Source organism: Furipterus horrens, unplaced genomic scaffold (genome assembly GCF_987537825.1).
Source record: "Furipterus horrens unplaced genomic scaffold, mFurHor1.1.pri manual_scaffold_7, whole genome shotgun sequence".
NCBI classification, from domain to species: Eukaryota; Metazoa; Chordata; class Mammalia; order Chiroptera; family Furipteridae; genus Furipterus; species Furipterus horrens.
The window spans coordinates 117,392,853-117,412,025 of record NW_028327177.1 but is presented as its reverse complement, the minus strand read 5'-3'; the positions used below and the strand labels follow the sequence as shown (position 1 = coordinate 117,412,025).

The 19,173-nt window shown below is 39.3% G+C and overlaps 1 protein-coding gene and 2 pseudogenes across 3 annotated transcripts in view; 1 reads left to right on the top strand and 2 right to left on the bottom strand.

Moving 5' to 3' along the window:
• Positions 1-19,173, bottom strand: part of BTD (biotinidase) — a 29,001-nt gene that overhangs the window by 9,690 nt on the left and 138 nt on the right. The window contains exon 1 of one of the 3 annotated variants that reach the window (XM_090284368.1): positions 18,116-18,182. The exons of 1 other annotated variant lie outside the window; for it this stretch is intronic. The gene's annotated coding sequence lies outside the window, so the exon portion shown is untranslated. Of the gene's footprint in view, positions 1-13,158; positions 13,247-18,115; positions 18,183-19,173 lie in introns of those variants that run through there. One more of the 3 variants, XM_090284369.1, reaches the window with a different exon arrangement.
• LOC150005137 (small ribosomal subunit protein eS25 pseudogene) lies at positions 8,533-8,907 on the bottom strand (annotated as a pseudogene).
• On the top strand, positions 9,997-10,638 carry LOC150005136 (ATP synthase peripheral stalk subunit OSCP, mitochondrial pseudogene; annotated as a pseudogene).

Sequence of the window (19,173 nt, the reverse complement as noted above, 5' to 3'; positions counted from 1 at the left end):
CACTAGAAGACGAGGGGCGCTCAGTCGTTATCCTCAGAAAATCAAATGCTTCTCAGAGTAAGTGGCGATCTGCCCCTCACACTGCCCCCCCTCACACTGTCACTGCTTTCCCCAGGGAATAGATGTACCATCCACATACCAAACCCCAGGACTGTTGCCATTCATCTGGGACACTGTCAACAATGTTTTAAGATGAGAACAAGGGGCCTTTCAGTGAGCAGTCATGAGCTTCTGAGTAGAAACAAAAGTATAATTGATAAGCTTACGTATCTGAATTTTGCCTCTGAAGACCAGCAAGGAATAATTTTAAACGTCTCAAAATCTATTTTGCATTCCATCTCTGCTTTCATAAAGATGATAATGGGGAGTGGTTTGGGGGGGGAAACGTTCATTCTCAAAGTCATTGTCAGAATATTTCTAAAGCATAAGGCTATGGCCTCACAAAGAAGTGAGGAAACTGAGGCTGGGGGCTGGGCGGGGTGGGGAAGGGCCAGGAGGCATTGGAAGCAATGTCTGTGGAGGCAGATCAGGAGTCCCTGGGGCCCAGAGTGGCGTTCACAGCAGCCCCTTTCTCAACTAAAAGCTGCATGCCACCAATCTGGGAACACAGAGCATTTGTTTAAGTCTCACAGATTTGCAAGCCAGCAAAACAAGGAAACTGTGAAAACAGCAAGATATCACATTACTTTCTATCTTGGGAAAATAAAATTTAGCTTATTTACAAAAGGATCTGAGTAGGAGAACTGTGAGGGGCAATCATTTGTGCGTGAACAGGGGTGGGTCAATAATAAGAGGTTATGCAGATTCAACCAGGTATTCATGCTTGTAAGAAGCAAGCTTAATGAGGCAGGTGAGAATGAGTAATTACATTAAAAATAGGAACAACAGTTTGCCCTTCTGAAGAGTGGGGAAACAGCACCCATTTTAACCAAACTTGCAAATGCTGGTTTCCCCTCTTTATTTGGCACTACACAACTATTTCGGGGGGAAAAAGCAAACAAGGTCGAGGTGGGGACTCTGAAGGGCACAGCAGGCAGGACTGGAAGGGACAGTTCCCAGTGGTTTACCAGGTGCTGGCTCAGGATGCCATGCACAGGTGGGTTGGGAGTTTGGGGGCTTTTTGGGAACAAGGGAGCCCTGGAAAGTCATGAAGTTCTTGGAGATCCCGCAACTGACCCAACTTTAGAGCTGGCCAAGACCTGGACCATAATTAAAATGGTCACCAGAAGTGTGTGCAGGTCTCTAAGGGTAGCTATGCCCCCTCTTGCATTGAGGAACATGACTCCATGATGGGGGCACTGGCCTGTGAGGTGCTCTGATTCCTACTGCCAGGAAACAGGAGGGCAAGCAGGGCTCACTTCAGAGATCCATGGACACCCAACTGTGTGCCAGATACAGGTGTAGATGTCAGGGATACAGCAGTGAATAAGCCCAGCCCTTACTCACGGAGCACGCACTGTGGATGTATGGAAAGACGGACGACCACAATCTAATAAATACCTAGTATGTCAAATGGTGATAAATGCAGAGGACAAATAAAGACAAGGAAGAGGGAGGGAGGGCCTGGCCTGAATGATGGGCAATTTTAAACAGTATGGTCCAGGAAGGCCTCAACAAGGTGAGGTCTGAAGAACAGGAGAGAGGAGGCTGTTTGGATGCTTGGGGAAGAGTGTCCCACGCAGAGAAAATGGTTCAATCAACCCATGTGGATGTTTGCCAGGTTGGTTCAAGAAACAGGGAGGAAAACAGCTGGCTGGAGCCCGGGCACCAGGGGAAGGCAGCAGAAAATGAAGTCAGACAGAGAAATAACAGGGGACCCCTCCCTGGCCTCTGCACACCTCCCTTTGGTTGCCACTTTCCTCTTCATTCTCATCTGATTGGAGCAACCGGTGAGATCCAGTTAAAGCCTGCGTCCATCACACACTCCTGTGCTCAGAATCTTCCAGTGACTCCCCACTGTGCACAGAGTAAAAGCCTGAGACCTCCTGCGCCAAGAGGAAGGGCTGGTAGACAGGAAATCGCGGATGGGTGGGAAGAGAAGGCCTGGAGTGGCATCTTTAGCAAGCATCAGCATCCTGATCTTTTAACATCCCTGTAGAAGCCTCTGTTTCTCATTTCAGAAGAAAAAATGTTCCCCCGACACTAATGCTAATCAGGAAGCCTCCTGTGATCTATGAGGAAAAGACATCAAAGTCTAAATTACATGGAAATGTCTTTTGCGGAAATTTGGTTAACATGTCAATCACCAGGTTATTTTTACACCCAAGGAACTTTTTTCCTCCACCTTGTTAAATGATTCATCTTGATAATTAGCTGTGTTTCCTTCCTAGCCACGCTAATACAATAGTGTCTTCTGCAATAAAATGAAAGGGTTATTATTAAGGTTTTCTTAAGAAGATAATTTCAGAGGCAGGTATATACATTTAAAAATTTATATATAGACCTACTGATCTGTTTAACAAAAGAACTTGTCACTCTACTTGTCAGGGAGAATAACGGTCCCAAGATTGGGAAAGGAGGCAGGAGCAGCCGGCAGAGGAAATGTCACATCCTATGGCACAAAGCCTGAGTAAGTCATTGGGAGTTGGCTGAGTATATGTTTCTATGTATATCTGACAGGATGCCAAGAAGAACACTCTGAATTAAAGTTCCAAATAGTTTTAAACCTATTTTCACGAATTTTTTGATTTCCATGTGTAAATCCTTCCTCATAAGGAGGAAAAATAATGTCTACCGCCATCAAATTTACCTGAATTTAAAGGAATCTTGGAAGAGACCTTTCATTTCCCAGAAAGCCTCTTGTCTTCTGCTTCTCCCTCTGACGAGGCTAAGAGTGAGCTCATCTGTGATGGGACTCTGGAACAAGAAGCCCCACAATGGTTTCTGCTTGAACAGCTCCAGGCAACCCAAGGACCACCAAGACTTTTGATGTTTTCGGGGGAGATGTCAAGTGTAATCACTTGTGAGTGGCACCTGATGGTGAGGTGAAAATCCAGGGCTGGACTCACATGAAATAGTGAACATGTTACCCAGTCCTCTGAGTTGAACTGGTAAGTTGTAATTCCACCTTCAAAAAAATTCTGGCTATTTATCTTCAAAAGACAGTGGTATACAGAAGTGTAACTTTGCACCAGGTCTTTGCTTAGGGCCCGTTTGGGCTCTGTTGGCTAGAGTAATTTATCTTAGAGTACTAAATGAACAACCAAGAAGAGATCATGGCTCTTCAAACTAAACATGTCATCCTTCTTTTCTCAAATGGGAAGTTGCCTTCATAATTTAAGTCAAATAAAACTTCTTCCTGAAACACGCAGGTAGTTAAGAAGGCTCTTTTGTCATTTTGTGCAAAAGCCCCAGCTGAGGCTGATTTTACAGGTTTGCTACTGCCACCCTGTGGACACACTGAGTATCATTAACCCAAGGAACATAATAGCAGAGTGATTCTGAAGCAATAAATGGATAGTTGCTTTTTTCTTCTTTCCCTTAATTTCTAATACTTCAGCTATCTCTTTTACAGTGCAAAAAAAACCCAGAAAACATTTGATTTTCCGAGATTCAGGTCTCATGAAAGCCGTTTTTTATTTGCCACGCTCCAGGACCTATCGCATCTTCTATATTCACAAGTTCTTGTGTCTGCTGTGATTTCTTACCTCATAGTCATGCACTCCAAGGGTGTGACTGCAGTGCAAAGCGATGCAATCCATCCGCATGGGGACAGCCAGCACAGTGCATGGGGAAACCTGGCTGAGTTAAGGGATCTACAGGGACACATTTTTAAATAGATGCCACATTGCATTTTATACCTGACATGTTGTTTTCAAGCCATTTTGACATCCATCATTTCATTTTATCTTCCTGTCACATAAAGCAGTGAAAGCAGATTGTAAAACTCTGTCATCATGGTGAGAGAATACTCCAAGACTGATTAGTTAGTGGTGAGAATAGACTAGAAACCAGGGTCCTGATTCAGCCCTCCTAGCACATGTTGAAGAACAAGGGTAATTTATCAGCAAAACCTCCAAAAACCACAGTGGCATCTTCAGAGCAGCTGTGGCAAAATTAAACAGAAATTCAAAGTGGCACTCCCACCTTGACCAGTGTGGGTCAGCTGGTTGGGCATCATTCTGCAAAGCAAAGGGTCGCCAGTTGGACTCCTGGCCAGGGCATATGCCAGGGTTGTGGGTTTGGTGCCTGTTTGAGGTGGGAACAAGAGGAAACTGATCAATGTTTCTCTGTCACATTGACGTTTCTCTCCCTCTTTTTCTAAAAATAAATACAATCTTTAACAAAGTGGAACTTCAAAGGGAAACTCCAGGTGGTCAGACCAGACCGGGGATTCTCAAATGTGGGCTGGACATTGAGTCCCCTGGAGGGCTGGAACCTCAGATCCCTGGACCCCATGTCCAGAAATTTTGATTCAGCATATCTGGGGTAGAGCCTGAAAATATGTGTTTCCTGACCAGTTCCCAGGTGATGGTGATGCTGATATTCCTGGCCTCGGGCACACTTGGAGTACCACTGGGCTATGGGATAAAGGCATGCAGAACCCATATTCTGATTCCTGTCTTTCCCTCAGAACCAGGAAAGACATGAGTCAAAACCATCACCTTTATTTCCCAGGTGTCTCTCCCATAAGGTTGATAGAACATGGGCAGATTTCAAAGTGTTTCCACCATCTTTAGTGAAAATGAACAGCAAAGAATTTAAACACTAAAACTGGTGGGTGGGAACCTCCCTCCACCCCAAGTTTGATCCAGGTCAATTAAAGGATTCAGTGCTTTACAGGAATATCACTGTAGAACCAGGTTATTACTGGTTCTCATTTATTTAAATAAAGTTCCTGGTTTTGAAAGAATAAAACAGGAGTAGTTAATAGATATTCTATTAGACACTTTCCTTCCTGCTGTCCTTGAAGAATCAAGCCCCCAGGAGTTCTACAGTTACAAGGAAATTTTTCTCCCAAGTAGCTGGGCTCAGGAAAGGACTCGGCTTTAGGTGAGACTGTGGACCCGGCGGACATTGTCACTGCAGACTTGTGAGGTCCCCAGCAAAGAGCCCAGTTAAGCTTTGCTCAGACTCCTGACCCACAGATACTCTGAGATAATAAATGGGTCTTATTTTAAACTGCTAAATGTGTGGTAATTTGTTATACAACAACAGAGAATACATAATAGAACAGGAAGAATATTTGAAGATGTCATTGAAGAAAACTGTCCAGAAATAAAAGCAGATATGAATGTACAGATTGAAAGGACACAACAAAATTCAGAAAAGAAAGGAACAGAAATGTCAATACCAAGACATAGCCTAGTAAAATTCTTGATTTTCAAAGATAAAGTAAGCATCATTTGGGAAGCCAAATAAAAAAATCAAGAGCATTTATAAGGGCAAAAATTCAGGCCGTCCTCAGACTTTACCACAATAACACCAATGCTAGGATAAGCCTTTAGAGTTCCTTTGAAAATAAAAATATGAACGAAGAATTGTATTCTGTGCCAAACTGTGGTTGAAGTATAAAAATAAAAGATAATAGGTTTGAATATGCAAGAACTTAGGAAATATTATTCTCATCAGCCTTTCACCAGAAATATTATTCTCATGCACAGGAGACAAACTTCTGCCAGGAGGTGAATAAAAAAATATGACAAAAGACCTGACAATGAGCCTTAAATATAAATATGAAGATTATGTTTATAGAACACAATGCCAATGTGATAAATGCTGACAACATAGAAATTATCAAACTAACCAAAAGTAGGTGGGGATAGGGGAAAGAGTAGTGTGGTACGCAGGAAAGCAAGAAGGAAATAAAATAAAAGTGGAAATCAATGAATTACAAAATGGAAAAAAAGATAGAACTAATAAATAAGTCCAAGAGGTTGTTCTTTGGAAAAAATTATATAGATATATCATCAGCTAAGAAAAATAAAGAACATGCAAAAAAAAGGTAATAATAAGAAATATCTACAAATGAAGTAATTAAAAGAATAATGAACAATTTCCTTACTCAATTCTATGCCGCAAAACTTGAAATTCAGATAAAATGGATAATTTCCTAGGAAAATGCATTTTATCTTTAGAGAAAATGATAAAACTGAACCAAGCCAATGATAACAAAAGAAATGTAAATATTCCCTCCCATCTTCCACCCTCAAAACTGGCCCAGAGAAAACTTCCCGAGGAATTCTTACTAACTTTAAAGGAGAAGATTATCTGATGCTACTTAGTGCTCAGAACACAGTGAAAGAAGAGTAAAATCCTGATAACAAAACCTAACAAAGGTAGGAGCTCCACAACGTTATTTATGACCCAGGATCCTTCTGTCTTTCTGCCACTCTGCCCTCAGCATGTAGCTGCCATCCTCAGGGTGACCGTGGTTGCAAACAAATGTGATAACTCTAGTACCATGCGGAGGAAGAGTTAAGAGGGTATCTGCCAGTTCAGTTAGCCAAAACCCTGTCCACTGACTTCACTCAGAGTGCTCTGACCCACCAGAGGACTCATGACCACTGCTAGCCACAAGGAAGGCTGGAAAGTAAGCTGCATTACCATCTGGAATACAATCAAGATTTTGCCAGATAAAATACAGGGGCCCAGTTAAGTTTGAATTTTGGGTAAACCAGTATGTTAGGATATACTTATACTAAAAAATATTGTTTACCTAAAATTCAAATTTAACTAGGAGTCTTGGGTGTCCTGTTTTGTTTTTCTAAATCTGGCAACTCTACCCATAAGTGGCCAAGTAACCATTGCCCTTACATAGCTATCACTTCATTTAAAAAAAAAAAAAAAGCTTTGTCACCCTATGTGTATCCCTAAGTGCTATAGTTTAGTCTTCCCAATTTAAAAAGATTGACATATACTTATATCTCTTTTAATCTACAGGTTCTTTTTCCATTCTTTAATTTCCTTAAAATCAATCTGTTGAAGAAGTCTGGGCTTTTGACCTATAGATTTTCCAACAGAATGGATTTTGCTTATTGCATGTTCATGATGAGGTTCACACTTTCCCTCTTTCGTTGGTAGTTCTTGAAAATTGGCAGCTGGAACCAGACACTGAATCAGACTCAGGTTCTATCTCTGGCAAGACTATGGTGGTGTGTGTTCTTTCATACCAAGGCATGTATCTGACTCTCTTTACATGATTTTAGCTCAAAACACTGATGCATAATGCCTTTATTCATTGGGGCTTGTGAGATGCTAGTATTCTATCACTTCATTTTAACTTATTAATTGGAATACTTTTTATAAAGAGACATTATTTTATTTACTATTTGGTTATCTAGTGGTACAACTCATATAGGAAAATCAGGATAAATGCTATATTCTCTCTCATATTTTTTAAAAAATGAAAATAAAAATATCATGAATTCATGCATTTAAATATATTTGATGGGTTTCTCTCCACTGCAGTTATCATTACTGAAGCTCAAATTATCTCATCCTTGGCCAGTGGTAGCCTCTTCAAGTTAGCTCTTGATTCTTTTTGACACTACCATAGTGATTTTTCATAGCCTCTTTATAATCTTACATTAAAGATGTCTCAAGCTTATCTTGTACATTTCCTGGCTCGTATCTGAAACTTGCCATTACTCCAGGAAGTCTTGGGTCCAAAACTGATTCTTTGAAAAGACTAATGAAATAACAAAGCTCTAACAAGATTGAGCGAGAACAAAAGCAACAAATACACATGAATACAAAGAAAAATAAAAGCGAAACATAACTATGATTATGACAAAGATTTTAGAACAGATGTATATTGAATGAATATGTGGATGAAATGCATAATTTTATAGGACAATAAAATTTACCAGAACTAAACTTGAAAAAGTCTTTAAAAACGGAGCAGAACAATTACTTAAGAAGAATTAAATTATCAGAGAATCTCTCAAAAAGCACCAATCCTAATCAATTTTCAGGAAAATTCTCCCAAACATGCAAGGAAAAAATACATACTATGTCTTTTTATAAAGACATAATAATACATATTTTATACAAACTGTCTCAAAAAATTTTAAAGACAGCATAATTTTGATAGATAAGGATAGTTCAAGAAAGGAGAATAATGGTTGACTCTCACTATTAAACACAAATGCAGAAAATCTAAATAAAAATAACAGTAAAATGAATTAAGTAATGTATGAGAAGAAAATCATCATGACCAAGTTGGGTTTATCACAAGGGATATGAATCATTTAATGAGAAAGTATATCAACTTAATTCACCATATTAACTGATTAACTGAAACAATAATGCTACTTATCAGTGCTCTTAACTATATTGCACTGGAGGTATTAGCCAGCGCAATAACACAAGAAAAAATATAAAAGATATAAGAATAGGAAAGGAAGAAACAAAACTTTAACTTTTGATATAATTATCTATTAAGAAACCCAAGAGATTCTATAAGCAAATAACTATAATTAATAGGAAACCAGTAAAGTAGTTAGACTTAAGATTGACATATGAAAATTGTTTTAATTTTTTTAAATAAAGTTTTATTTTTCAAAATGTATATCTCGTGGGACCTCTTGTTCATGCATCTTTATCAACAGCTGGGGCATACCCACTTTTGGTGTTTCTGGTGTAAGTTAGTCAAGCTTTGTGCTTTGAAACTAATTTAATAAGTGCTTTATGAAGGAGCTCCTGAGGAGCTTCCCTGGCCAAGGAATCACAGATCTTCAGTCTCTCATAGACAACAGCTAGGGTTATAAATTTATAGTTGGGAACTTCCTTACAGAGTTTGTCATATGTTGCTTTGTCAAACAAGACGAGGTTACTGAGCTTGTTCTGAACTTTGCCTTTCAACAACTTTTTCTTTTTGGCTTTGCCCCAAGATTTGTTCACCAGGTCTTTGTCCTTCTTGGCTGCCTTTCCAGGATCTGTCTTCTTCTAGTCCTTGGACATCATAGTGAAACTCAAAGAGCAGTTGCTACCATGGCTGCCTCAATAAGATATCAGACAAAAAGGCCAATATATAAAAATTAATTGCATTCTAATACATTGCCTCCCTCAAACTACAAAATGGAAGTAAATTAAAAAGATACTTAGGAATAAACATAATAAAATATTTTTTAAAAAGACATGAAGGAAGAATAAAATGAATGGAGAGATATTTTATGGTTATGGCAAGACAGACTTGATAATATATTGTTCTTTCCAAATTAGTTTATAAATTCAATGTAGTTCCAACCAAAATTCCAATGAATATTTCATAGAACTTGATAAACTGATTCTATAATACATATGAAAGAGAAAAAGGCCAAGAATATATCTAAAAGACGGAATAATGGCCCCTCAAAGATGTTGACATTCTTATCCCCAGAACCTATGAGTATGTAAGGTTATACCACAAAGGAGAATTAAGGTTGCTAATCAGCTGATTGTGAGATGGGGAGATTGTCCTGGATTATCTGAGTAGGCTCACTGTAACCACCAGTGTCCTTATGAGTGGGAGAGGAAAGCAGAAGATGGAGACTCAGAGAGACAGCAGCATGAGAAGGACTTAGCCCAATGTTACTCACTCGGAAGATGGAGTCAAGAATGTGGGAAGCCTGTAGAAGCTGGAAGAAACAAGGACCAGTTCTTTCCTAAAACCTCCAGAAAACAATGCAGTCCTGTCAACAGCTTGATATTATCCCAATGAGACCTATTTCATTCCTCTGAAATATAGAATTAATAGATAATAAGTCTGCATTGTTTTAAAGCATTGCTTGTGTTAATCTGTTACAGGAGCAATAGGAAACTAATTACAATAGACAAGATGATTTCAAAAGAACAAAGTAGAAGGACTTGTCCTACCAACATACAGACTTATTTTTTAAATACAGAAATTAAGGTAGTGTATGATTGGTGTTGGGATAGGAAAGAAACAGAGTCCAGAGACAGACCACACATGTATGGAAATTTGATATATGACATTATAGAATCACTAGGGTAAGAATAAACTATACCATCACTCTCCCAGCTTGGGTTTGACCTACAGCTGCCTGGAAGAAGATGACCTCCCCAGCAGTTTCCAGGCTCTTGGGGCAGGTGTGATGCTTCAGCACATCTGTGGCCAGGCTGTTTGCCAAGATACTGTGGCCACCTGTTCAGGTATAGAGTATTGAAGGTCGTTATGCCACTGCTCTTTATTTTGCTGCATCTAAACAGAATAAACTGGAACAAGTAGAAATGGATGTGTTGAGAGCAGCACAAATCTGCAAGGAACCCAACATGACTGCTTCGATTATGGATCCCTACGTAAAGCGTTCCATTGACGTGAAAAGCCTGAATGATGTGACCAGAAGAGAGAGGTTTTCTCCCCTCACATCCACCCTGACCAACTTGCTTGCTGAAAATGGTCACATGAACAGCACCCCAAGTGTCATTTCAGCATTTTCTACCATGATGAATGTCCACCATGGAGAAGAACCGTGCACAATGACCACGACATCTCCTTTAGAGGAAGCCACTGTTTCTGAATTACAAATGGTCCTGAACAGCTTGCTAAGTAAAAGCTAAATATTGAAATTGGAAGTTAAGTTTGATCCATCAATCATGGGTGGAATGACTGTCCATACTGGAGAGAATTATGTTGATATATCTGCAAAAACCAAGATTCAGAAGCTGAACAAGCTTAAGCGGGAGGTTTTCTGAAAGTGTTGGTTTTTCTGTCCGTGAAAATCACTTTATTTTATTTTATTTTATATCTTATTTTATTTATCCTCATCCAACGACTTTTTTTTTCTATGCTTTTAGAGAGAGAGGAAGGAAGAGAGAACGAAGAGAGAGAAACATCAATGCAAGAGAGAAGCATTGATTGGTTGCCTCCTGAATGCTTTTGGATTGGGGATCGGCGCTTGGAGAGGGTACTGAACCTGCAACACAGACATGTGCCCTGGCTAGGAATCAAACCGGCAGCCTTTCAGTTATGAAATGATGCTCCAGTCAACTGAGCTACACCAGCCAGGGCTGCCAGTGAAAATTCTTAAACTTGGAGCAACAATAAAATGATTCCTAACAGAACATTTAAAAAAAAAACACTATAATATAAATAGTTCTTAGACAATGGATACTTTGGTAAACTGACTTAAAAAATGGCAACATTAGTCCTGTCTCTATCACCTACAGAATGGATAACAGGGGAATTATAAACACAAAATTCAAGGTAGTGGTTACTTCTATGGTACAGAGGAGGAGATGGTGGTGGGGGGGAGACACAGGGAAATTCACTGTATTTGTAATGTATTTCTTAAGCTAGGGGCTGGGTTCACGTATGTGTATTAATCTAGGCTCCTAGTCACGTGTCTGAAAAATGTCATAAATGTTAAGTATATATAAAAAAGTGAAAAAACAATAAATCACAGCTGAACTCCAAAGAGGAGCTTAAAGGTTATGATGCAGAAAGAAGTTTAAGAGCTTGAACCATGAAGATGTCCCTGACTTGGGGTTACACCCCAGTTTGACTCCTTACCCTGGAAATCATTCAGAAATTCTGCCCAAGAGCTGATACAGAGAACAGATAAAAAGCACAGCGGAGCAATAAGGTACAATTTTAAAAGCTAAAGGACAGGAACTAGTAAAAATAACCCATGGACATGGACAATGGGGTGGGGATTGACTGTGGGAGAAGGGGTGGGCTGGGTGGGTGGGGGAGCAATGGGGGTTAAAAATGGGACAACTGTAATAGAAAAATAATAAAAATAAAATTTAAAAAAGAAAGCTAAAGGAAAGGTCTGTAATGAAGGTTAATGTCAAAACAGAAGAAACAAATGAAAACACAAAGATTTAAATAATGGTACCACATTGCATAGGTGATGTCTTTTGTCCCCTCCCCCCCCACCCACCTGTGGGCCACCCTCAAAAGTAGAATTCTGTCATATTGAGATAAATCTCTTATGCCCTCATAGCATGACATCGGTGAGGCAGTCGTCACCATTTCCTAGTGCAGTTTACACAAAGTAAACATCCTTATCAGTGATTTAATGGTTGCTAAATTCGCTTTTTAAAAAACAAGCAAACAAAAAACCCATTTTCAATGAAGACAAAGCTAAAACAGGGAAACAATGTTCCTTCAGTTTCTGTCCCCAGAGTGCTCCTCAACCCAGTTCTGGGTGTCACTGGCATCAGTCAGAGCAAAGGTAAAGGGCTTGCCGGCCCAGGGCAAGGGCAGGAATCCAGCTTTTCTTGAGGTTAGATGGGGACTGGGGAAAAACTCCCAGTGCCTGTCCTCTGGTAATAAGAATCACTGGTTTTGCAAGTCTATCTCTTATCTTTGGTACTTTGCAGTCCATTAATTTAATAAAACAAAATCTATTTATCCTGTTTTATGCAAAGAACCATTTTATTATAATTATTTTATTTCCTGCTCCGTTTATGTTGATATATTTCATACAGCACAATCCCTGATGCACCGTTTTCAATGTTGGTTTTAAAAATAGTGTTCTATGTAGATTTGCTATTTTCTCACTGTTGCTTCCTTTTTGTTTGTATTTAAGATATTTCTTTTGTTTCCTCTTCTTTTATTTCAGCCATTCTATAATACATCACAAAACCTCTAAATAAAATCTTTTCAAAAAACTGGGAAAACGAGCATTATAGGCTAGCACCTTACCCCCAGGGTACCTTTCCTCCCCTGTCATATTGCTAGTCATGCAGTTCAGGCCCCTTAGAAGAGGAACAAGAGGCTGGAGAAGAGCCTCATATGACTCCCATACAAGCTCTTGTATAACCACTCCTTTATGCATTAAGCCCTCAGGACAATGAGGTTCTGATCATCACCAAATGATCTTAGGAACAAAGTCTGGGGTCTGTTGACCACAGAGACAGGCTTTTGGTCAAACTAGACATAAGAAGTAGGCCTCAGCTATGTTTCAGCTCCAGGCTCAGAAAAGCACCGCAACCAGACAATGTGATGCCACGACTGACATCAGGACCCAACACAATAACCAATGACCCTCTACAACTAGTGCCGACCAATCAGTAGAGACCATTACCCTGAAAGGACACACCTGGAAAGCTGATGAATATTCTATTGAGATCCTCTCTAGACCTTTCCTAAAATTCTTGCCTTTAGAAAACAGATAAAAACCCTTAAGGTGAGGGACCCAGTGTATGCTCTCTCTTTCCCAAGAGCAAGCCCACAACTTCCCCCTCTTTCTTCCCTTACGCACTTACCTTTGCTTTCTTTCTCCTAAGCTCCAGGGGCCCTTCTTTTGCCTCTGTAACTTGTATTCTGAGTCCACACAGCCCAGCTGACTCACTTCTTCTACCTCCGTGAATTTCTAAATAAACTTCTTGCGTTAGAGTTCTTGGCTTTGACTTCTTTGTTAGCTGAATTCAAGAACAAAGCTCTAACTCCACCATTAACACAGGCATGATATTTTCAACTCTTATTAAATTACCTGGTTACTTGGATATTACCTTCACCCAACTGGAAAATACCACCAAATAACTCTTTCATAAGCTCAGTTCCAGGGCCCACAAAAAAGAATAATCAGTATGAAAAGTCTTTGATGATTGGCTCTGCTCTTTGGAGAGTATGTTCGCATTACGTTAGCCTTTTCTTTTAAAAAATTTCTCCTTTGACTTTTTCCCACTAATGAAGAAATTAATAAACAAAGCCAAACAAATAAAATCCCCCCCCCAAATACTCAACAAAATAAAGTTACCAGCAAAAGTAATAAAGCATGTGGTTAATCCGTACAAAGTTTGCACAAAGGGCCTTGGATAAATTACAGAAGAATGGAATGTTGTAATTACACTTGGATTGAATGGAATTGCTACCAATGCTGCTAATTCTGCAGGTGAGGACTCTCCTCACTTCTGCTGAATCATCAGACCAAAGTGAACAGTGGAACTTTGTGCCCTGAACTGAAAGGTGTAAAGGTGAAAGCAAGTTTCAACAGGCTCACTGACTTTTTCCCTTTGCTAAAGGGCAGAATCCTTTTGCAAAACCAGTTAATTTTAAATTAGGGAATTTATTCCAAGTCATAGTTTGTATTTTTCCACATTTTATACTGAGTAATTCTGTCAGTAATTCTTTTTTTAACTGATTTTAGAGAGAGAGAGAGAGAGGAAGGGAGAGAGAGAAACAAAAATTTATTGTTCTACTTATTTATGCACTCATTGGTTGATTCTTGTATGTGCCCTGGCTGGGGATCGAACCCACAACCCTGGCATACAGGGATGACACTCTAACCAACTGAGCTACCCGAGCAGGGCATGTCAGTAATTTTTTTGACAGAGAAGTGGACACAAGTTCTTATGAACTGCCTATCATATACATAGTCTGTGCTGCCAATGTCAAACTAGTCTTGAATTAATAAACAGTCCAAATTAGTCAATAGCATTACTTTGGGAATAGACAATGATATATTGCTGCAAATCAAAATGAGGCAGCAGTTTCTGAAAAAAAAAGAAGGGGCCTAACTTTTCCTAAGATGCTTATTCAGAAGATGGGAGGTAGGGCCCAAGGAAGTATATTTTTAAAAAGGTTTCCAAGAGATTCTGATGGAATGAGACTGTCACACAGGTACTGATACAAACAATACTACATAATAGAGGAGACGGGGCCTGCACATCTGTCAAAAGATCAGAAATAAGAGAAGTTAAACCAATGAATCACTTAAGTAGTAATTAGCAGATGTTTATTGTGAAAACACCAAAAAGTCTATAAACCGGGAGCATCAAACTGAAGAGCGGTGGTATGTTATAAAGCAGATTATATAGTGAGAAAGCAGTGACTATTTATTCTTCACAGTGACTGGTTATACTATTAGAATTTTCAGTGGTTACCTCATATCAACTTTAGGAAACTTCAGATTTTCCTTATGATTTCCAGAGACATAAGCAAGAAACAACCAGGGTCAAGTTAGTCTAGCAAAATGAGCATAATTAAGCTTTGTTTGAATGATTAAACTTGTTTTGCCTGCTCGGGGAATTTCCAAGGCTGGGCTCCATTTGTTTTCGATTTTAACACTTCTCAAACTGGGACAGAGACACCGTGCCAAGGACTATTCAAAACCACAGAAGGTTTTGCATCTTTATGAAATGCCAGCTTTACTTGACAGGTAAATAGTTTAGAATGTCATTTTTATTTTGAGTGGTGTTTTCATGGGTATATATTATACAATTGTAAGAACTCATATAATATTTGTATGTTTATTTTACCCCATAAAGAGATGATTTTACATTAAAACATGAATACATTCCGGAGTAGAATGCAAAATCTCCACTTAAAAAAAATATTTTATTTATTTTTAGAAAGAGGGGAAGGGAGAAAGAGAGGGAGAGAAACATCAATGTGAGAGAGAAACATTGATCGGTTGCCTCTCACATGCACACCGACCAGGGATCAAGCCTGCAACCCAGTCATGTGCCTTGACCTGGAATCGAACTGGCAACCTTTCACTTTGCAGAACGATGCCCAACCAACTGAGCCACACTGGTCAGTGTCCATTTATTTTTTAGATGAACTCCGAGGCCTCAAGAAAATCTCTCTCTGAGACGGACTTCCTGTAGATTAGGTCCCCATTTCTAGGGAGGCAACCACTTCACTCTCCTTGGCTTGGGGATGAGGTTGGGACTTGAAATGCAGACAGGAAGACAGTAAGGAAGGGCGTAGAGCTATAGTTTGAAAATCTCTGGGTTTAGAAATCCTTTCACTTCCAATGCTTTTCATTCATTTCTCTACCCACGACCCACTCCCCTCTCTTCTTGTCCCTTTATCTTCCCCATATTACTGGTTTCTTACTTTAAAACAGTGCAAATCCTCAAATATTTCAAGCTCCACTCTTTGTGATTGGAGATTGTTGGAGATTGTTACTGAGCAGATGGTTTAACGATCCTGAGGCCATAGCCTAAGGAAGCGCACAAGTCCTTGACCGTATGACTTCACAGGCAAATTTTACCAATCATTCAAAGAAGAACTAACATCTATGCTTCTCAAACTATTCCAAAAAATTCAAAAAGAGGGAAGACTTCCAAACTCTTTTTATGAGGCCAGTATTATCCTGATTCCAATACCAAGTAAAGACACTACAAAGAAAGGAAGTTGTAGGGCCATACATCTGATGAACATAGATGCTCAATCTTCAAGAAAATTATTAGCAAACCAGATCCAGCAATCCATCAAAAAAATGAGACACCATGATTAAGTGGGATTCATCCCAGGGATGCAAAAATGGTGCAATATTCACAAATCAATAAATGTGATATATGACATAAACAAAATGAAAGACAAAAATCACATGATCATATCAATAGATGGAGAAAAAGCATTTGATAAAATCCAGCATCCATTTATGATAAAAATACTCAGCGAAGTGGGAACAGAGGGAGCATACCTCAACAAAATAAAGGCCATATACAAAGAACCTACAGCCAACATCATACTCAATGGACAAAAACTAAAATCATTTCCCTTAAGATCAGGAACCAGATACGGGTGTCTACATTCATGGCTCTTATTCGACATAGTATTGGATGTCCCAGCCACAGTAATCAGACGAGAAGAAACAAAAGGCATCCAAAGTGGAAAGGAATAAATCTGTCATTATTCACAGATGACACTACATTGTACATAGAAAACCCTGTAGGCTTCACCAAAAAACTATTCCACCAAATAAATGAATTTGGCAAAGTAGTGGGATGCAAAGGCATATTTATACACCAATAATGAGCTATCAGAAAGAGAAACTAAGAAAACAATCCCACTTACTATTGCAACAAAAATAATAATAAAGTATCTAGGAATAAATTTAACCAAGGTGGTAAAAAGCCTGTACTTAGAAAACTATAGGACACTGAGAAAAGAATTTGAGGAAGATACTAGTAAGTGGAAGCATATTGTGTTCACAAATTGGAAGAATTAACATCATTAAAATGTCCATACTATGCAAAGCAATCTATAGATTCAATTGAATCCCTATTAAAATACCAGTGGCATATTTCACAGATCCAGAAAAAATATTCCAAAAACTTATATGGAACCAAAAAAGACCCTAAATTAGCCTCAGCAATCTTAAGAAAGAAGAGCAAAGTTAGAGGGATCATAATACCTAGTAACAAACTGTACTACAAGGTCGCTATAACCAAAACAGTCTGGTACTGGCATAAGAAGAGAAACATAGATCAATAAAACAGAACAGAGAGCCTAGAAATAAGCTCACGTCTTTATGGTCAATTAATATTTGACAAAGGAGGCAAGAGCATACAGTGGAGTTGACAGTCTCTTCAAATAAATGGTGTTGGGAGAACTGGACTGGTATCTGCAAAAAAATGAAACTAGACCACCATCTTACACCATATACCAGAATAAGTTAAAATGGATACCATTAAAATTCTAGAGGAAAACATAGGCAGTAAAATTTCAGACATCTTCATAGCAAGATTTTTGCTGATATATCTCCTACGGCAAAGAAAATAAAGGAAAAAAGAAATGAACAAATGGAACTACACCAAATTAAAAAGCTTCTGCACAGCTAAAGAAACCATCATCAAAAAGGGAACTGACTGTATGGGAAAACATATTTGTCAGTGGTATCCAGGGTTTAATCTCCAGAATATATAAAGGACTTATACAACTCAACACCAGAAGACAAACAATCCAATTAAAAATGGGCAAAGTACCTGAATAGAAACTTCTCCAAGGAGGACATACGGATGGCCCATAGATATATGAATAAAACGCTCATTACTAGCCATCAGAGAGATGCAAATTAAAACCACAATGAGATTTCACCTCACACCTGTGAAAATGGCTATCATTAAAATCAACAAACAACAAGTTCTGGTGAGGATGTAGAGAGAAAAGGGAACCCTAGTTGGTGTTGGTGGGAATGCAGACTAGTGCAGCCACTATGGAGAACAGTATGGGAATTTCCCCCCAAAATTAAAAATGGAACTGCCTTTTGACCCAGCAATTCCACTGCTGGTAATATACCCTAAGAATCCCGAAACACCAATTCAAAAGAATTTATGTACTTCTATGTTCATAGCAGCACTATTTACAATAATTAAGATTTGGAAACAGCCTAAGTGCCCATCAATAGATGAGTGAATCAAAAAAGTGTGGTACATTTACACAACGGTATAGCAGTAAAAAAAAAAAAAAAAAAGAAGGAATTCTTACCTTTTGCGACAACATGGATGGCACTGGAGACTATTATGCTAAATGAAATAAGCCAGTTGGTGAAAGACAAATACCATATGACCTCACCTATAGGTGGAATCTAACGAACAAAATAAACTAATGAGCAAAATAGAACCAGAGGCATAGAAACAAGGAATAGACTGACAGCTGTAAGAGGGGAGAGGGTAGGTGGGCACTGATTGAAAGCAAGTGAAGGGATTAGGCAAAGAACATATATGAATGACCCATGGACATGGACAACGGTGTGAGGATTGACTATGGGAGTTGGGGTAGGCTGGGTGGAGGGAGGCAAAAGGAGAAAAATGGGACAACTGCAATAGCATAAACAATAAAATATTTTTGAAAAAAGCGCACATTGCAAACATCTTTTCCACTCAAAAATGTGTTTTAAAGGGTTATCAGCTGCGGGGGCTGATTGTAGATAGGGAATGAATCTACGGCTTATGAAAACTCCCATTTACTGACTTTGGAACAGGAGTGTAGAATAATGTGGGTTATTGGCAAGGGTTAGAGAAATAGTCACAATAATTATATTCAAGGTGCCCTTCTTAGCTCTCATGGTTTAAGGGCTGAACAGTTAATAGAATACAAGACTGGGTATCTAAAGCATAGTCTGGATCCAATAGCTCTAAGCAAGTTACTTTATCACCTGCTTGGAAACTCGGGTGTCCCCATTTCTAATAGTGGGGTAAACGGTACAAATACGCTTACAGATTTAGTAAGTTCTGTTACTATGCTTCACGGAGAGCAAAGTCACAAAGTTATGAAAACATATATCGAAACGCGTGTGAGTAACAATTTTGAACACAGGGGATGCGAAAGCCGGACAACATAAGCCAACAATTTTGTCCAACACTAGCAGCCATCCAACCCACCCTGATCCCAATCCCAACAGCCCTTGCGGTGCCTGCCCGCATCCCCCCAAAATCCCCGGGTCTCCCGAGCGGGGGCGGGGCCAGGAGCATGTGCCCGCGCCACGTCCCCTTCAGCCCCTCTTCCCAGCCCACCCGATATGGCTCGGGGTTGTAGTTCTTGGT